The sequence below is a fragment of the Bos javanicus genome, chromosome Y, assembly GCF_032452875.1.
Source record: "Bos javanicus breed banteng chromosome Y, ARS-OSU_banteng_1.0, whole genome shotgun sequence".
NCBI classification, from domain to species: domain Eukaryota; kingdom Metazoa; phylum Chordata; class Mammalia; order Artiodactyla; family Bovidae; genus Bos; species Bos javanicus.
The window spans coordinates 5343541-5360734 of NC_083898.1; positions in this window are offsets into that span (position 1 = coordinate 5343541).

The window sequence follows — 17194 nt, forward strand, 5'->3', positions numbered from 1 at the left end:
AATCAGTTCTAATGAGGTGGATGAAACTGGAGCCTATTATACGGAGTGAAGTAAGCCAGAAAGAAAAACATCAATACAGTATCATATCAGATCAGTCGTTCAGTTGTGTCCGACCCTTTGCGACCACATGAATCACAGCACGCCAGGCCTGCCTGTCCATCACCAGTTCCTGAAGTTCACTCAGACTTACATCCATTGAGTCAGTGATGCCATCCAGCCATCTAATCCTCTGTCCTCCCCTTCTCCTCTTGCCCCCAATCCTTCCAGCGTCAGAGTCTTTTCCAATGAGTCAACTCTTCACATGAGGTGGCAAAAGTACTGGAGTTTCAGCTTCAGCATCATTCCTTCCAAAGAAATCCCAGGGCTGATCTCCTTCAGAATTGACTGGTTGGATCTCCTTGCAGTCCAAGGGACTCTCAAGAGTCTTCTCCAACACCACAGTTCAAAAGTGTCAATTCTTCCACACTCAACCTTTTTCACAGTCCAACACTCACATCCATACATAACCACTGGAAAAACCATAGTCTTGACTAGATGAACCTTTTTTGGCAATGTAATGTCTCTGATTTTCAATATGCTGTCTAGATTAGTCATAACTTTCCTTCCAAGGAGTAAGTGTCTTTTAATTTCATGGCTGCAGACACGATCTGCAGTGATTTTGGAGCCCAGAAGAAGAAAGTCTGACACTGTTTCCACTGTTTCCCCCTCTATTTCCCTTTAAATGATGGGACTGGATGCCATGATCTTCGTTTTCTGCATGTTAAGCTTTAAGCCAAATTTTTAACTCTCCACTTCGATTTTCATCAAGAGCCTTTTGAGTTCCTCTTCACTTTCTGCCATAAGGGTGGTGTCATCTGCATATCTGAGGTTATTGGTATTTCTCCCAGCAATCTTGATTCCAGCTTGTGTTTCTTACAGTCCTGTGTTTCTCATGATGTACTCTGCATATAAGTTAAATAAGCAGGGTGACAATATACAGCCTTGACGTACTCCTTTTCCTATTTAGAACCAGTCTGTTTTTCTCTGTCCAGTTCTAACTGTTGCTTCCTTATCTACATATAGATTTCTCAAGAGGCAGGTCAGGTGGTCTGGTATTCTCATCTGTTTCAGAATTTTCCAAGTTTATTGTGATCCACACAGGCAAAGGCTTTGGCATAGTCAATAAACCAGAAATAGATGTTTTTCTGGAACTTTCTTTTTTTTTCTCCATGATCCAGTGGATGTTGGCAATTTGATCTCTGGTTCCTCTGCCTTTTCTAAAACGAGCTTGAACATCAGGAAGTCACGGTTCCCATATTACTGAAGCCTGGCTTGGAGAATTTTGAGCATTACTTTACTAGTGTGTGAGATGAGTGCAATTGTGCGGTAGTTTGAGTATTCTTTGGCTTGGCTTTCTTTGGGATTGAAATGAAAACTCAGCTTTTCCAGTCCTGTGGCCACTGCTGAGTTTTCCAAATTTGCTGGCATATTGAGTGCAGCACTTTTACACCATCATCTTTCAGGATTTGGAAAGCATATATATGGGATTTAGAAAGATGTTAACAATAACCCTGTATACGAGACAACAAAAGAGACACTGATTTACAGAACAGTCTTTTGGACTCTGTGGGAGAGGGAGAGGGTGGGATGATATGGGATAATTGCTGGCTGCCGGCATATTGCGTATTGAGTGCATATTGCATATTGAGTGCAGCACTTTCCACAGCATCATCTTTTAGGATCTGGAATAGCTCAACTGAAATTCTATCACTGCCAGGAGCCAGCGTGAGGAACTCCACCTATGACAAAGGTCATGAGGAAGGAGGCTCGGCATACGCAAAGGCAGGATCAAGCCTCAGGAGTCCCCCTGGAAATTCTCAAGCATCTACCCCCAAAACCAGAGTCTGCCTACTTTCTGCTTTGTGCTTTCACCTACACCTTTGACTTTACGGGGGGCTGTCCCCCATTACCTCTCTCTGAAAAAAGAGTTAGCTTACAGCTCCAGTTAATAATTCCTGGGTGTGACAGTGTTTCAATCTACAAACTCCTTTGGAAGTCCTCTAGCCTGCCTGAATAGGTTTTTTCTGGCCGCATGTGATTGCTCAGAGCCTCCCAACTGTGAGAGGCATAAGATGTTCTAAACTGTCTAAATACAGATTCCTTTGAGTAGTTAAAAGATTGATTAGAAATTGTATTGGTGAAGGGATTTTCACTTATTGGACCAATGTTTGCTGCTAAGTTTCCATATCCCTTACCTGCTGTGTTCCTGGCAGTGTATTGATTAATATAATTGGTGTAAGTAGTAGCTTTAATGTTTGTAACTTGGGACCCTTGAGTTAATTCTTTTACTTGTTATAGCCCACCGCCACTGGAGCAGTGATAGAATTATAGCTACACCTTTGCTCTGTAGAAATGCAACTTTACCTAATGCTTCTGGAGGGTGGCTCCTGACCTCAATCACCTTTAGAGAAAAATAAGTAGTCTGAAAAAAGGGTCTTAAAATGTTAACAGGCCTCTGGGCCAGAAGATGATGCAAATCACCTAAGTTTTTGCATATGATAAGTTTGCAGGAAGAAAACCTGGCTTGCTGCATTACTCTACCCCTTCCCCCATTATCCTCTATGCATAACTTAAGGTATAAAAACTACTTTGAAAAATAAAGTGTGGGTCTTGTTCACCAAAACTTGGTCTCCCCATGTCGTTCTTTCTCTCACCTTCTGGCTGAATTATTCAGCCTCTTTTCTCCACTGAATTTCCTCACTGAGCTATCCTTATTTCAGCCTCTTTTCTTCACTGAATTTTCCTACTGAGCTATCCTTATTCTATTACTCTTTATATCCTTAATTAACGTTTATTTAAGCAGTTGTTTCTTGATCCTCGCCGACGCAGTCCCCGCTTCAAATTCCCTGGATCCACCGGGGCTGGACCCCGGCAGAGAATGGCATTGAAACATGTATAATATCATATATGAAACGAGTCCCCAGTCAAGGTTCGATGCACAATACTGAATGCTTTGGGCTGTTGCGATGACCCAGAGGGATGGTACGGGGAGGGAGGAGGGAGGATGGTTCAGGATGGGGAACACGTGTATACCTGTGGTCGATTTATGTTGATATATGGCAAAACCAATATAATATTGTAAAGTTAAAAAATAAAATAAAAAAATTTTTAAATAATATTAAAAAAAAAAAAAAAAGGGCAAGCAGGCAACAACAAAGGAATCCACACCTACCCAGGATGCCTGTCCATGTGCTTCAGTCAGAAAGAAAGCCCCAAGCTCATTCACCCAGCCAAATATCCCAGTTTGGATTATTCATTGGAATTCTATTTGCAAAACACCTGTTGAGGCACACAGGAGTGTCCAAAAATGAGCAGACTGCCTTGCTGTCCTTATGGAAACATTTACTCTGGAAACATCAAGAGGGAGGGGAGAAAAAAGAAAAACCATTCCACAGAAGTCTTTTGGAAGCACTCTTTCATATTTTGTCCAATGGTTGCTAGGGATGATCAAAGATGACAACCACCAAGGACGGGGTATCCAGATTCTTGTGGGAGTCGACCTACTCGGGAAGGGACAGAGTCAGGGCAGTAGGGGTAAGAGGGTCAGGGCTCTGGGCTGTAGATGAAAGACCTTCCCCAGACAGCAACTTGAAATGGCTAACACAGGTCACAGTAGACATTTGGCAGGAGCGGTTACAGACCCAGGCCCCATCCGAAGAACGTCAGCCTGGTGAGCACGGTGCCCTGGCAGGGGAGCCTTTGAAGATAAGGCCAGAAAGAAGATGAGGAATTTGACCTTGAATTTGAGAAGCCAGAAGGATACCCTGGAGGCAGCAGTGGGCTGTGGGGTGGGGAGGTCCCAGAAGGCCCAGCACAGAAGTCCCTGAGTGACCCTGTATCATGTGTGCAAATGCATATAGCAATTTTATCCTATAGGTAGACATGAAAAAGCATCTCTACTGCCCAGAACAGATCACAGATCAGCAGTGCCACATGCTCAAACCAACACAGGGAAGGGAACATGGGTAGCTGGTAAGGCAGGTCGAGGGACATACCCGTTGATGGACATTAAGGGCCACAACAGGAAAGGGGTGTGTAGTAGATCTCAGATGTGGAGCTTAGACTGATTTGGAAAATTGCAACCACCAGAGATCAGAAGAGAAGAGGGAGGAACATTTAGATCTGGACTTCAAAGGCCATAAATCATTACTGTGACTTATCAGCTATGACTAGGAAACCATTCGGAGGACAGCATAAGACACCACTAGCTGCTGCAAGCCAGGACAATCAGTGATGTCACCTTCCCATCAAGACAAAACTGAGTCATCCAGAAAAAGGATCCAATTGCAAAGCAATCAAAGAGTGCATCTCTGGTAACAGAAAAGCCCATTCGGGGAAAAATAAATAAAAAACTTCCGCCAAAAAGCCTCTAGACTTACACATTCTTTCATAACTTGTTTCAGTCTCCTTGTACAATCTCCGGGAGTATCTTATGAACAATCTGTGGAATTCAAGCTTGCCAGGAACTCTCAATACAGTTTAGTCAGTCAGACCTGTTTGACTCTTTGTGATCCCATGGACTGTAGCACACCAGACCTCCCTGTTCATCACCAACTCCTGAAGGTGACTCAAACTCATGGCCATTGAGTCAGTAATGCCATCCAAACATCTCATCCAAACCGCTTTTCCTCCTGTCTTCCATCTTTCCCAGCATCAGGGTCTTTTCCAATAAGTCCATCCTTTGCATCAGGTGGCCAAATGACTGGAGTTTCAGCTTCAGCATCAGTCTTTCCAATGAATATTCAAGACTGATTTCCTTTAGGATGAACGGAGTTCCTTGAAGTCCAAGGAATTCTCAAGAATCTTCTCCAACACCACAGTTCAAAAGCATCCATTCTTCGGGGCTCAGCCTTCTTTATGGCCCAACTCTAACATCCACACATGACTAGAGAGACCTTTGTTGACAAAGGGTTCTGATTTTTAATACAATGTCTAGGTTTGTGAGAGACCTTTGTTGACAAAGGGTTCTGATTTTTAATACAATGTCTAGGTTTGTCATAGCTTTTATTCCAAGGACCAGCAGCTCTAGAAATATCTTTAAGAAGGATGTCCCATGTTATTCCAACTCTGAAGTGTACTCTTATTATTTAGTTAGTTAGTTAGTTTTTTCTTAAAGAGGTGTAACTGTCCACTGGTTATTTTTCAATGCAACCAGGAAAGAAGAGGGTCATTAATTTGCCTTGGCTGATCTGGGCTTCCCAGGTGGCACTAATGGTAAGGAGCCTGCCTGCCAATGCAGGAGACATAAGAGACATGGATTTGATCCCTGGGTCAGGAAGATGCCCTGGAGGAGGGCAGAACAACCCACTCTAGTATTCTGGACTGGAGAATCCCATAGACAGAAGAGCCTAGTGGGCTATAATCTACAGGGTCTCACAGAGTCAGACAGGACTGAAGCAACTTAGCACAGCACACATGTCCTGAGTGTCAGCTGACTATTTCATGGGGGGCTGGTATTTTTTTTAACCCAACAACACAAAACATACTCAGTGGCAATCTGGTGTCACAATTGTGCACAAAATACGTCTTGAACATTTAAAATTACCTCGACTACCAGCTGTTTTAGTAGAATCATTTTCCTAAGAAAAACACTCCTTAATCTTGGCTCTTTCTTGTCTCTCCTCATGACATTCCAGTTTCCAATAATAGGCTATGAACATGCCATGAAAAAGTGCAAATCGAGCATGCAGTGCTTATGATATTAGACAATGAGTTAATGGGACCTATGCTGGTGCAGCTATCAATATTTGGTATGCCCTTAAGGAAAAGTAGCTTCCATATTTTAAAAATGTGGAAAAGTTACTGAAAATCTAGAAAAGTTACTAGAAAAGTTACTTAAATATCTGTTTAGAAAGGAAACGTGTGTTTTTTTAGATCTTTAGTACACACATTTAGAAGCGAGTACAAACTGAACTGTACAAATCCTTAAAACAAACAATAAAACTTCAGTTAGAGAGGAAAATTACTTTCCTCATGCTTGACAAAATGTATCTTGAGAAACAAGAAAAAACGCAAAAAAAAAAAAAAAAAGTCCTAAGAAACCTCAAAACCCACCCCGTACATTTCAGATTCAGATGAGCAAGCCTGTATTTAGTCCCGCACATAAAAACATAAGGCTGTGCTCTGAAGATTATAACACACTTCCTCAACTTATTGCCAAGGTGAAAGCTGAATCGTACAGGGCCCCAAGACCAAGGAAAACAGACATGGCCTGGACAAGTGAAAAGAGCCAGGCTGATGGAAACAGCAGGCCGATGGGATATCTGGAAGATCCGGATGCAGCAGAGGCTGCAGTTAGCAACCAGAAGTCCACAGAGAAACAGGAAAGAAGCTGACTACACAAGGAAATCTTTTAAGAAACAGAGTGGGGGTGTCTTCCCTGGTAGTATAGTGGATATGAATTGCTTGCCAATGCAGGGGAGACAGGTTCAAGCCCTGGTCTCAGATGATCCTGCACACTGCAGAATAATTAGTCCCATGGGCCACAACTATTGCACTTGTGATCCAGAGCCTGGGAACCACATCTGCTAAGCACACATGTTGAAAGCACAGAAGCCCTTGCTCCATAGGGCCCATGTTCCACAAGAGAAGCTACCACAATAAGTCTGTGCACTACAGCTGGAAAGTGACAGTGTTAGTCACTCAGTAATGTTCAACTATTTGAGACCCCATGGATTATAGCCCGCCAAACTCCTCTGTCCATGGGATTCTCCAGGCAAGAATACTGGAATGGGTTGCCATGCCTTCCTCCAGGTTATCTTCCTGATGCAGGGATGGAACTCAAGTCTCCCAAATTGCAGGCAGATTCTTTACATTTTGTGTCACCAGGGAAGCCCACCACAACTACTGGGTAACCCTTATTTGCCGTGGCTAGAGAAAGTCTTTGTGCAATAAGGAAGACCCAGCAAAACCAAAACCAAATACATTAATTGTTGTTCAGTTGCTCAGTCGTGTCTGACTTTTTGAAGCCTGATGGACTGCAGCACACCAGGCTTCCCTGTCCTTCACCAACTTCTGGAATTGGCTCAAACTCCTATCCGTTGTCAGTGATGCCATACAACCCATCCTCTGTTGCTTCCTTCTCCTTCTGCTTTCAATAATTCCCAACATCAGGGTCTTTTCCAATGAATCAGCTCTTCCCATCAGATGGCAAAACTATTGGAATTTCAGTTTCAGCATCAGTCCTTTGAATGAATATTCAGGGTTTATTTCCTTTAGGATGGACTTGTTTGACCTCCTTGCAGTCCAAGGGACATTTAAGAGTCTTCTGCAATAGCACAGTTGAAAAGCATCAGATACATAACCAAAACAGTGCAATTTTAAAAAAGAGAAAGAAAGAAAGAAATGAAAAAGGAAGATTTGCATCAGAGGGTCACTGATAGCAATTCAGAACCCAAGCCAGACTTGACAGGGAACCCCAACAGGAGTGTTCAATTCTGAGCCCAGAACCCATGGCCTCCCGAGGGGAAGATGAAGCCCAAGATACATGCCTGCTCTCCAAGAGGGGTGAACATCTAGTGTCTCAGGGCTCTGCAGAGTCCTGACCCTCAGGGACAGCACAGCACTCTGGAGAACACAGGCCAACCCGTGGATGGGATGTTGCCTGGAGGGCAACATTCAGTGGGCATTTTCCGAACACCCCTGCTTGGTGAGGGGAAGTTATAATCCAGGAGAAAGGTGTGCAGAGGACACCCACATCTTAAGTGCAAACCACCAGTCACCAGCTGAGTGATGATACTGGGGATGGACACATGGACTTGGAGGGGAGGTGGGGCTGTGCCTCGTGAAGTGTTGTCAGCAGAGGGCACCAGAGGGACACTGGAGAACAGGACTTCCCTTCTGAATTCAGCCCTCTTCCCTAGGACAAGACAGTGTCTTGAATCTTTTCAAACCAATGGACTGCAGCATGCCAGGCTTCGCTGTTCATCACCAACTCTCAGAGCTTGCTCAAACTCGTGTTGCTGATGCCATCCAACCATCTTCATCTTCTGTCGTGCCCTTCTCCTCCTGCCTTTCATCTTTCCCAGCTTCAGGGTCTTTTCCAATGAGTCAGTTCTTCACACCAGGTGGCCAGAGCATTGGAGTTTCAGCTTCAGCATCACTCCTTCCACTGAATATTCAGGACTGATATCCTTTAGGATGGACTGGTTGGGTTCCCTTTCAATTCTGTTGCTCAGTCCTGTCTTGACTCTTTTCAAACCAATGGACGGCATGTCACAGGCCTCCCTGTCCATAGCCAGCTCCTGGAGCTTGCTCAAATTCATGTCTGCTACATTGATGATGCCATCCAACCATGTCATCCTCTGTTGTCCCCTTCACCTCCCACCTTCAATCTTTCCCAGCATCAGAGAGGACACTAGCCTCAAGCCCAGAGGTAGTGTCACTCCTCCTTCCAGCTTTAAAGAACTTCCTCTTTAAAGCTCTCTTTACCCCAAGGAGAAGCTAGTTAATCATTCTTCAGTAAGTTGATAATAAGTGATCATCTGCTGACAGTAATTTTTTACATGCAGGGTGCCAAACTTCTGTTAAACTTCTGGTCCTAGAGGCATATGGTAAGAATTTTAAGCTCTCTGGGGGGAGTCTTCTGGTCTCCATAGCAAGCACACATCACTGCCTGACAGATGAGATGGAAAGGGTGTGTTGGTATGTAGCCAGTTCCTGGAAGCCTGCTTTCTGTTAAGCAGATCCTGTTCCAATTACTGCTCACCTTCTGCCTCCTAACTAGACCCTGATGGAGAGAAAATTCTATGTGACAAGCATCGTGATGGAGGCATGCATGGGCCCTGGCATCACAGAGTGGGGAGCAGTCAGGCCACAGGATCCAAGGGGGAGCTGTCAATCAGGGATACTTTCACAGAGATGAGGGCAAAGGAGCTAAGACTTCAGACTGAGACCTACCAGTTTACTGAACAGTTGGAAAACTGAAAGTGTTTGTGGCTCAGTTATGCCCACCTCTTTGTAACCGCATGGACTGTAAGCCCGCCAGGTGCCTTTGTCCATAGGATTCTCCAGGCAAGAATAGTGGAGTGGGTTGCTATGCTCTCCTCCCCCAGGTGATCTTCCTGACCCAGGGATCAAACTCAGGTCTCCTGTATTTCAGGCAGATTCTCCACTGTCTGACTTCATCAGGGAAGTGTGACTAGAGAGAATTGGAGAATAAAGCACATTTTATTGTTCTCAGTCTTAATTTTCCACTCAAATCAATTCTGAAAAGAGTTGGGGGGAGGGGCCTGACAACCCAGGACTGTGGGAAGAAAACAGCAAGGCAGTTACAAAATTATGTTACAAAGTCTTTTTGTTGCAAAAACTTGTTATAAAATATTATTTACACAACATGTTATTTAGAATTTTCTGCATTCTGATCAGGACTGCAACCCAGGGGAGGCTCCTGGACTCTCAAGTTCAGTAATAAACAGTCCCCATTCCTAATGTTAATAACAGGAAGCAATCAGACATCTAAGTGGCAAAGGGAGATTGCTCTGTTTACAAATACCCCAAGCTATTTGGGTAGAGAGGTTTCTAAGTCCTTGCATACCATGCTGTTTTGGGGGAAATTAAACCCCAAAGTTCTGTTATGCTATAAGTTCTGTTTATTCTCAACCTCATACTACACTCTTTGGGGGTAAAGTAAACCCCAAAGTTCAGTTATCCTAGATACTCTTACTATTTTTTTCTGAACCTACAGTTTATTTTACACATGATGAGCTATTGTATAGCCTTACAGAAAACTTCAATAATGCAACACATTGCCACTTACAAATGAGTTGTCTTACAAAAGTTTAACCTAAATTGATTATGTGAAAACTAGACCACACATGCCGCATTTGAAACACACACACACACACACACACACACACACACACACACATACACACACAAATGCAATTTAAGTTCTCAGGCTAAGACAGAGATGCCTCTCTAAAAGATGCCCTGGGTGGGGGGCGGTCCTAAGACGGAGGAGGAATAGGACAGGGAGACTACTTTGTCCCTCAAAAATGCATTGAAAGAACATTTGAATGCTAAGCAAATTCCACAAAACTTCTGAATGCTGACACGCAGAAAGGCACCCAGAAAGGCAGTCCATTGTCTTTGAAAGGAGGTGGGAAAAAAGATAAATAAGAGAGACAAAGAGGTAGAGACAGAGATCTGTCCTGGGAAGGGAGTCTTAAAAAAGAGATAAGTTTCCAAACACTAGGAAGCACTTTCTCCACTGGGTCTGTGGCAAGCCTTGGAACCTCAAAGGGCAACATAACCGGGAGGAAAAATAAATTATTAAAATCCACAGATTATGTGCCTAAAGGCAACTCCTAGCAGAGAAGCAGTAAGATGCTTGCATCCGTCACTAGCAAGTGGGGACTGGACAGGACGGTGCTGGATGCATTGCTTAGGTTAAGTACCAGGCCTGAATGCCTCGAGGGCAATCTGAAGGAACTAACTAGGGATAGCAAACCAGACTGGGGGATAGCTATTTCCTGAAAAGCCCTAATCTATGACACTGCCAGACCGGCTCAAAGAATGAAGGACTTAGCAGAGCTAGCTGTCTGTGGACCAGCCCATCCCTTGCCGGAGACAGGCAGGCTAGGGCAGCCAGAGACAGAAGTGGGTAATCATGGCCTCAGAGAGTCATCATCTACCAAACTGCAAGCTTCGTTGCTAACTAAGACTCCTTGGGATTCTAGGCAGTTGACATCCACCGGGAGGGTCACAGCCAGATATCAGCTCCCCAGGGGAGACACATGGCACACCTGAGAAAACATGCTTGTTGTACATCCAGAAAACCAAGCAGCAGGGACAGGGGAGGCAGTAAGTCGCAGGGACAGTGCTCGCCAAGCACCTGGTCACCTGAGATGCTCGGACAGGGGAAGAGCACAAAACTCAGGCTCAATCAAGTCTGCGGGTTTTGTGGAGTACTTGAGAACCTGAACCTGAGTAGCTTAGACCTGGAAAGTGCACTTAACCCAGGGCCTGCCTCAGATAGTTCCTGGCAGAGCAACCTAGAGCCTTAGCAGTGTAGACTGGGAAAGCACATATGCTGTGAGTGGGGGCAAATCCACTCAGTGTGGCTGAGGCCCTGGGAGCACTCCCCACAGATGCCTGTGATATTTATTTGCAGTGCTCCTCCCTACCCATAGCATAAATAAGTGAGTGACCACAACCACCCCCTTGGGTTAGGGCAGAAATTAAACACTGAAGAGGCCAACAAACAGCAAACAGAAAAAGCTAAAATATCAGAAGGAACCGCTTTGGGAGTGATAGGTGCAATAGATTAAAGCCCTGCAGTTAGCATCAACTACATAGGAAGGGACCTATAGATTTTGAGAAGTGTAAGCTGGATCAAGGAAATATCTGAAAATAAACTGACCCCACGTTATCCACAACAACACCAGAGAAAGTTCTAGATATATATTTGCTATTATCAGTTTTTAAATTAAAACATTTTTTTAAAATTTTAAGTCCACTATTATTTCTTTAATTTTCATTTTTATAACCTATTATTTCTTTGCAAAATAAAAAAGACCTATATTTAAATTAAACTTTATATATATATAATTTTTGTGACTTTGTTTTTTTCCTTTAATATTGTATTTTTGAGAATCTAATATCTACTCTATATTTTTAATCTTTGCTTCAAAAGCAAAGAGATTATTTTTCCAACAAAGGTCCATGGTTTTTCCAGTGGTCATGTATGGATATGAGAGTTGTATTGTGAAGAAAGCTGAGCACCAAAGAATTGATCCTTTTGAACTGTGGTGTTGGAGACTTTTGAGAGTCCCTTGGACTGCAAGGAGATCCAAACAGTCCATTCTAAAGATCAATCCTGGGTGTTCTTTGGAAGGAATGTTGCTAAAGCTGAAACTCCAGTACTTTGGCCAACTCATGCGAAGAGCTGACTCATTGGAAAAGACTCTGATGCTGGGAGGGATTGAGGGCAGGAGAAGGGGGCGACAGGGGATGAGATGGCTGAGTGGTATCACCAACTCAGTGGACGTGAGTTTGAGTGAACCTGGGAGTTGGTGATGGACAGGGAGGCCTGCTGTACTGCAATTCATGGGCTCACACAGAGTTGGACACAATTGACTGAACTGAAATGAGTTGAACTGATCAATTTTGAACATTTAAAAGCCCAATACTCAGCCTCCATTTTTACTTGGGATTGAGATTACTGGCTGGATTGCTCTTTCCCCTTTTGACTCTCCTTTTTCTCTACCAGGTTGCCTCTATCTCCTCCCTCCCCCTTCTCTTTTCTACCCAACTCTGTGAATCTCTTTGTGTATTCTGGGCTGTGGAGAACACTTAGGGGACTGATTACTGGCTGATCAGTCTCTCTCCTTTTGATTTCCACTTTTATCCTCTTAGTCACCTCTGTCTCCTTCCTCCCACTTCTCTTGTCTTCTCTGTGTAACTCCTTGAACATCTCTGAGGGATTCAGACTGTGGAGAGCACATAGGGAAATGGTTACTGCCTAGTTTACTGTCCACCCCCTCCTTTTGATTCCCCCTCTTCTCCTCCTGGTCACCTCTATCTCCCTGCTCCCTCTTCTCTTCTCCAGGTAACTCTGTTTACCTCTCTAGGTGTCCTTAACTGTGGAGAAACTTTTCACCATTAACCTGGATGTTTTATCATCAGTGCTGTATAGATGGAGAAGTCTTGAGGTTACTGTAAGAATAAGACTGAAAACAAGAGGCAGGAGGCTTAAGTCAAAATCCTGAGAGCGCCACAGAACTCCTGACTCCAAGAAACATTAATCAATACAATAGGAGCTCATCAAATGCCTCCATATCTACACTGAAACCAAGTACCACCCAATGGCCAACAAGTTCCAGAGAAAGACATACTGTGCAAATTCTCCAGCAACACAGGAACATAGTGCCGAGCTTCAAACACAGGCTGTCCAAAGTCACACCAAGCCAACTGATACCTCAAAACTAATTGCTGGAAACTTCAGAGCCCTCCAGAGAGAAGAAATCCAGCTCCACCCACCAGAACACCTATACAAGCTTCCTTAACCAGGAAACCTTGATAAGCCACATGTCCAAAGCCACCCACAGCGAGGAAACTCCACAATAAAGAGGAACCACAAACTGCCAGCATATGGAAAGGCCACCTGAAACAAAATAAACAACCATAAATATAAACAATATAAGCCACCCCAAGCAATATAAACACGATGAAAAGGCAGAGAAATACCCAGCAGGCAAAGGAACAAGTTAAATGCCCACCACACCAAACAAAAGAGGAAGAGATTAGGGAATCTACTTGATAAAGAATTCTGAAAAATGATACTGAAAATGATCCAAAATCTTGAAAAAAAAAAAAAAGAGTTACATATGAATAGCCTGGAGACAAGGATTGAGAGGATGCATGAAATGTTCAACAAGGACTTAGAAGGAATAATAAAGAGTAAATATATAATGAATAATGCAATAAGTGAGATCCAAAACACTCTGGACGGAACCAACAGTAGAATAACGGAGGCAGAAGACACTACCACCTTAGTGAAGAAGAAGACACTAATCCTTAGTGAAGTAGAAGATAGAATGGCAGAAATAAATGAAACAGAGAGGAAAAAGGAAAAAAAAAGAATTAAAAGAAATGAGGACAACCTCAGAGACCTCTGGGACAATGTTAAATGCCCCAACTGTTGAATCATAGGAGTTCCAGAAGAAGAAGACAAAAAGAAAGACCATGTGAAAATATTTGAAGAGATAATAATTGAAAAGTTCCCTAAAGTGGGGAAGGGTAAAGTTACCCAAGTCTCAGAATACAGAATGTCCCAAATAGGATAAGCCCAAGACAAAACACCCCAATACACATATTAATCAAATTTTAAAAAGATCAAACATAAAAGAACAAATATTAAAAGCAGAAAGGGAAAAACAACAAATAACACACAAGGGGATTACCATAAGGATAACAGTTGATCATTCAATAGAAACTCTTCAGGCGAAAAGGGAAAGGCAAGACATACTTAGAGTAATGAAAGGTAATAACCTACAGCCCAGATTACTGTACCCGGGAAGGACCTTATTCAAATATGAAGCAGAAATCAAAAGCTTCACAGACAAGCAAAAGCTGAGAGAATGCAGCACCACCAAACCAGCTCTCCAACAAATGCTAAAGGATCTTCTCTAGAGAGGAAATGCAGAAAAGGTGTATAAACTTGAACCCCAAACAATAAAGCAAATGACAATGAAATCACACTTATCAATAATTACCTTAAATGTAAGTGCATTGAATGCCCCAACGAAAAGACAGAGACTGGCTGAATGGATAAAAACAAAACAAAACAAAAACAAACAAACAAACAAAAAAACAAACATATACATGTTGTCTACAAGAAACCCACCTCAAAACAAGGGGTCCCATACGGACCAAAAGTGAAGGGCTGGAAAAATATATTACATGCAAATAGAGATGAAAAGAAGGCAGGAGTAGCAATACTCATATCAGATGAAATAGACTTTAAAACAAAGGCTGTGAAAAGAGACAAAGAAGGTCACTACATAATGATCAAAGGATCAATCCAAGAAGAAAATATAACAATTATAAATATATATGCACCCAAAATAGAAGCACCACAATATGTAAGATAAATGCTAACAAGTATGAAAGGGGAAATTAACAATAACGCTATAATAGTAGGGGACTTTAATACACCACTCATATCTATGGGTAGATCAACTAAACAAAAAATTAATAAGGAAACACAAACGTTAAAGGAAGCAATGAACCAGTTAGACCTAGTTGATATCTTTAAGACATTTCACCCCAAAACAATGAATTTTATTTTTTTCTCAAGTGTACATGGAACCTTCTCCAGGATAGATCACATCCTGGACCATAGATCTAGCCTTGGTAAATTAAAAAAAAAAAAAAAGAAATAATTCCCAGCATCTGCTCTGAACATAGAACAGTAATATTAGATTTCAACTACAGGAGAAAAATGTTGGGATTGGAACGAAGACTGGCCTTTTCCAGTCCTGTGACAACTGCTGCTTTTTCCAAATTTGCTGGCATATTGAGTGCAGCACTTTCACAGCATCATCTTCCAGGCTTTGAAATAGTGCAACTGGAATCCCACCATCTCTATTAGTTTTGTTCGTAGTGATGCTTTCTAAGGTCCACTTGACTTCATATTCCAGGATGTCTGGCTCTAGGTGAGTGATCATACCATCGTGGTTATCTGGGTCGTGAAGATCTTTTTTTTTTTTTTTTTGTACAGTGCTTCTGTGTATTCTTGCCACCTCTTCTTAATATCTTCTGCTTCTGTTAGGTCCATACAATTTCTGCCCTTTATCGAGCGCATCTTTGCATGAAATGTTCCCTTGGTATCTCTAGTAGTCTTGAAGAGATCTCCAGTCTTTCCTATTCTGTTGTTTTCCTTTATTTCTTTGCATTGATCGCTGAGGAAGGCTTTCTTATCTCTCCTGGCTATTCTTTAGAACTCTGCATTCAGATGCTTACATCTTTTCTTTTCTCCTTTGCTTTTGCATCTCTTCTTTTCACAGGTATTCGTAAGGCCTCCCCAGGCAAAAATTTAGCTTTTTTGCATTGCTTTTCCATGGGGATGGTCTTGATCCCTGTCTCCTGTGCAATATTATGAACCTCCATCCATAGTTCATCAGGCACTCTGTCTATCAGATCTAGTCCCTTAAATCTATTTCTCACTTCAATTGTATAATCACTTAGAATTTGATTTAGGTCATACCTGAATGGTCTAGTGGTTTTTCCCTACTTTCCTCAATTTATGTCTGAATTTGGCAATAAGGAGTTTATGATCTTAACCACAGTCAGCTCCTGGTCTTGTTTTTGTTGAATATATAAAAGCTTCTCCATCTTTGGCTGCAAAGAATATAATCAATCTGATTTTGGTGTTTACCATCTGGTGATGTCCCTGTGTAGAGTCTCTCTTGTGTTGTTGGAAGAGGGTGTTTGCTATGACCAGTGCATTCTCTTGGCAAGACTCTATTTGCCTTTGCACTGCTTCATTCTGTATTCCAAGGCCAAATTTGCCTGTTATCCAGGTGTTTCTTGACTTCCTACTTTTGCATTCCAGCCCCCAAAATGAAAAGGACATCTTTGTTAGGTGTTAGTTCTAAAAGATCTTGTAGGTCTTCATAGAACCGTTCAACTTCAGCCTCTCCAGTGTTACTTGTTGGGGCATAGACTTGGATTACTGTGATATTGAATGGTTTACCTTGGAAACAAACAGAGATCATTCTGGCTTTTTTGAGATTGCATCCAAGTACTGCATTTCAGACTCTTGTTTACCATGATGGCTGCTTCATTTCTTCTAAGGGATTCCTGCCCAGGATAGTAGATACAATGGTTATCTGAGTTAAATTCACTTATTTCAATCCATTTTAGTTTGCTCTTTCTTAGATTGTCGACTTTCACTCTTGCCATCTCCTGTTTGACCACTTTAAATTTGCCTTGATTCATGGACTTAATATTCCAGGTTCCTATGCAATATTGCTCTTTACAGCATAGAGCCTTGCCTCTATCACCAGTCACATCCGCAGCTGGGTATTCTTTTTGCTTTGGCTCTATCCCTTCATTCTTGCTGGAGGTATTTCTCCACTGATCTTCAGTAGCATATTGGGCTCCTACAGACTCGGAGAGTTCCTCTTTCAGTATCCTATCATTTTACCTTTTCATACTGATCATGGGGTTCTTAAGGCAAGAATATTGAAGAGGTTTGCCATTCCCTTCTCCAGTGGACCACATTCTGTCAGACCTCTCCACCCGTCTTGGGTGGCCCCACAGGGTATGGCTTAGTTTCACTGAGTTAGACCAGGGTGTGGTCTGTGTGATCAGATTGGCTAGTTTCCTGTGATTATGGTTTCTGTGTGTCTGCCCTCTGATGCCCTCTCACAACGTTTACCATCTTACTTGGGTTTCTTTTACCTTGGACGTGGGGTATCTATTCACGTCTGCTCCAGCAAAGAATATCCACTACTCCTTACCTTGGACAAGGGGTATCCCAAAGAAAGGCATTGCTAAAGAATGCTCAAATTGCTACATAATTGCACTCATTTCACATGCTAGTAAAGTAATGCTCAAAATTCTCCAATCCAGACTTCAGCAATACGTGAACTGTGAACTTCCAGATCTTCAAGCTGGCTTTAGAAAAGGCAAAGGAATCAGAAATCAA